Source organism: Pinus tabuliformis, chromosome X, assembly GCF_031772625.1.
Source record: "Pinus tabuliformis cultivar Carrire ecotype Pingquan chromosome X, CPIR1, whole genome shotgun sequence".
NCBI lineage: Eukaryota > Viridiplantae > Streptophyta > Pinopsida > Pinales > Pinaceae > Pinus > Pinus tabuliformis.
Window position 1 is genome coordinate 133,646,255 of NC_142308.1, and position 4,331 is coordinate 133,650,585.

Consider the following 4,331-nt stretch of genomic DNA (forward strand, 5'->3'; position numbering starts at 1 on the left):
TTTTTAGACTCAGGTTGCAGCAACCATATGATAGGGAATATAGCCCTCTTTTCAGCCTTAAATCAGAATTTGAAATCAGAGGTCACACTAGGAACTGATAGTAAAGTGTCTGTTATGGGAAAAGGGGAAGTAAAAATATTTACAAAGCAAGGAGAAAGGAAAACCATAGCAGATGTCTAATATGTCCCCGGAATGAGATGTAACCTATTGAGTGTTGGACAACTTGTCCAAAAGGGTTACAATGTTTACCTTGTAAATGATGTATGCACCATCATGGACATACCACCCAGCAAAAGATGCATTGCTGAAGTGAAGATGACAAGGAACAGGATGTTCCCTCTCAAGATCAGGGCAGATTTGAAAAAAAAAGGTGAAATTGCAGCAGTCACCCAAGAGGCCTTCCAAACTTATTGAGGTAAAGGGATTACCATTGATAGAGAAGCCGGACAGCCTTTGTGAAGGCTGTATATTGGGCAAACAACATAGAGAAAGTTTTCCATCAGGGAAAAGCATAAGGGCAAAGACATCCTTAGAGATTATCCACTCAGATTTGTGTGGACCAATGCAAGCTCCATCATTAGCTGGCAGCCTATATTTCTTGACATTCATTGATGATTTTACAAGAAAGACTTGGATATATTTCCTCAAGAACAAAAGTGATGTCTTTGAGAAATTCCAAAATTTCAAAGCACTTGTGGAGAACTAAAGCGGGCTGCACATAAAATTATTGAGAACTGATAGAGGAGGTGAGTATATCTCAAATGAATTCCTAAAGTTTTGTAGAGAAAATGGAATACATAAACAGTTCACAACTCGGTACACTCCGCAGCAAAATGGAGTTGCTGAAAGGAAAAACAGAACCATCATGGAGATGGCAAGGAGCATGTTGAAGGCAAAGCATTTGCCAAATGAGTATTGGGCTGAAGCTGTACATTGTGCAGTTTATATACTGAACATGTGTCCTACAAAAGCAGTCATGAAAAAAGTGCCAGAAGAGGCATGGAGTGGGAGAAAGCAAGGAGTCACCCACATGAGAGTTTTTGGGTGTGTGGCCTATGCACACATACCAGATCAGCTAAGGAGGAAGTTGGACAGCAAAGGGGAGAAATGCATCTTCATTGGATACAGTGATGAATCCAAAGCCTACAGGCTGTACATCCCATCTACCAAGAAGTTCTTTGTAAGCAGGGATGTTCAATTCATTGAGGAAGAAGCTTGGGATGGAAGCATAGAGAAAACAGTGAATGTCAAGAACTGTTTGTCTCATGATGAAGATGAAGAGGAGGTGGCTGAAATGCATCCCCAAACAGCAGCGCCAACACAAGGACAGCAAGGGACACCATTGAGGATAAATGAAAGTGCTTCTCCAAGCACACCACAAGGAGGAAATTCAAGTGCATCTTCAAGCACTTGCACACCAAGTGAAAGAGGTAAGAAATTTAGAAATCTAAGTGACATTTATGATGAAGGAATGAATTCCTTATTTGCCTTGTATTGTCATGTTGATGATCCTATTCATTTCGAAGATGCAATTAGAGATAGGAAATGGATAGAAGCTATGGATGAGGAGATGAATGCCATAGAGAGAAACAAAACATGGGATTTGGTTGAGTTACCAAAAGGCAAAGAAGTCATTGGTGTGAAATGGGTCTATAAGACCAAGAGCAATGCTGAAGGCAAGATTGAAAGGCATAAAGCAAGGTTGGTTGTCAAAGGCTACAAGCAGCAGTATGGAAGAGATTATGAGGAGACTTTCGCCCCGGTTGCAAGAATGGAAACCGTGAGAGCAGTGCTGTCCATAGCAGCACAAAACAAATGGAAAGTCTACCAAATGGATGTGAAACCAACATTCCTAAATGGAGTGTTAAAGGAAGAGGTTTATGTTGAACAGCCTCTCGGATATGAGAAGAAAGGTGAAGAGCACAAAGTGTGCAAATTGAAGAAATCTCTTTATGGGCTGAAGCAAGCGCCAAGAGCATGGTACAGCAGGATAGATTCATATCTATTGGATAATGAATTTGACAAATGTGAAGGAGAGCCCACAGTCTACATCAAGGAAAATGATGGTAAAATTTTAATTGTTGTCTTGTATGTAGATGATGTTATTTTCACTGGAAATGATATTTATCTTATTGAGAATTTTAAATCAGTCATGAAGGATGAATTTGAAATCACTGACATGTGTTTGTTGAGATACTTCTTAGGCATAGAAGTAGATCAAAATGAAAAAGGAATTTTTATATCTCAAGCAAGATATGTAAATCAAGTTTTGGGCAGATTTAAGATGGAAGAATGCAAGGCAGCAATCACTCCCACAGTAATGGGATTAAAACTCAGCAGAGAGGACAGCAGCAAGGATTTTGATCCTAGCCTATACAAAAGCATTGTGGGCAGCCTTATGTATTTAACAGCAACTAGGCCTGATTTAATGTATGATGTTAGCTTAATTTCCAGGTTCATGGAGAGGCCAAAGGAGGCACATTGGCAGACAACAAAGAGAATTTTAAGGTATGTCAAGGGTACCAAAATGTTTGGAATTTTATATCATGCCTCAGAACATTCAGATTTGGTTGGATACACTGATAGCGATTGGGCTGGAAGTGTAGATGATCGGAAGAGCACTTCCGGTTATGTTTTTAATATGGGTTCAGGAGCCATCTCATGGGCTTCTAAGAAGCAGTCCATTGTAGCATTGTCTACAGCAGAGGCTGAATATGTGGCAGCTACAACAGCATCATGTCAAGCAGTGTGGATGAGAAGAATGTTGAGAAGCTTAGGCCAAGAGCTGGGAAAAGCGACAGTGATTTTTTGTGACAATAGCTCAGCTATTGCATTGTCAAAGAATTCAGTGTTTCATAAGAGAATGAAACACATTGATACCAGGTTTCACTACATCAGAGAATTGGTGAACAATGGATAAATTGTCCTAGAACATTGCAGGACTCAAGAACAGGCAGCAGACATCTTGACAAAGCCACTGGATCAGAAGAGCTTTGAATTTTTGAGGAAGTATCTGGGTATGACCGAATGCCCAGCTATTCAAATTAAAGGGGAGTGTTGAAATCTAATTTCAACGCCGATGTACCAAGCCAGAAACCGTTCACCGGAATTTTCTCGGAGTGATTTGCCGACGGCGGAATATTCCGGCAAGGAGCTCCGATATAATTTGGAGCTCACACGTGGTTCACCACTGACGTAACGCAACGTAAGTTTCTCGGAAGCTAATGTTCAGCAGAAAATGGGTTTCCGATATCTTTCTCCACCGTTCGATTGTCTCCCGTGCTCTCCGTCGTAGATTGATTAAACCTGCACACGGGCCTGCATCAAATTAAAACTATTGCGTGGAGTAAATTAAAAGCATGGTTGACCATACCTTTCATTAATGCATTGTCATAAGCTTAGGTGAATAGTTAAGTTTTTTTTACATAGGGCACGTAATGCATTTAGTTTTATATACGGCATATATTTATTTAGTCGTTGACCATATGTATTGAAGAAACCAATAGTAGTATAACATATTTTTTTACTAGTTAAGTTATATACGCTTGTTGTTATTTTTTGGTTGCACACGTGAAGAAAATAGTAACTGGTGTTTGAAGCAGTGAGAGAGAACCAGAGATGTATGCACAGCAGTGCTCAAAATATACTTTGTAATGTTCTTTTTTGACTTTTGTAATGGAACGGTGAAAACGCAAGGTGAAATGAAAATGTTTTATGTGCTGAAGGTTTAGTAATATCCATGAGCGCATTTGTTTTGGATGAAAATGTAATTTGTTTTGTTTTACAGCAGCCTGTAAAAGGAGTTTTACATCAGTAAATGTAAATGGAGTTTTTACAACAGTAAATGTTAATGGGAATTTTTCCAGTAGTGTAAATTCTCATATGGAGACAGAATAAATTTTTGTTTTAATGAATAGAAATCTTTTATGGTGAAATACTCTGTTTCTCAGTGAAATTTTTTTTAACCTCCCTGTGCACAAAAGATCCTGGAGCAAAAGAAACAGAGCATTGCCTCTGTGGTTTTTTTTTAATCTTGGTTTTTGGTATTTTTCCCATCAAAAATACCCAACATTTGTTTGATGCGATAAGCCGCTGCCTTCCGATTGGAACCATGGCTTCCATTTGCCATCAACTCTCCAAAATAATAGGCGGTAGTTTATTTAACCTGAGGAATTGGTTGGAAAGTTATGGAAATTCAGGTTATATTGAGAGAAAATCCTGCTAAGATTTTCTTAAATCCAAGTTATAGTTCATAAATTTCAAAAACACTATTAAACATTGCCTCTACAAATTTTTCTTAAATTTTTTTGCCTGAATTTCGACCACTTTTT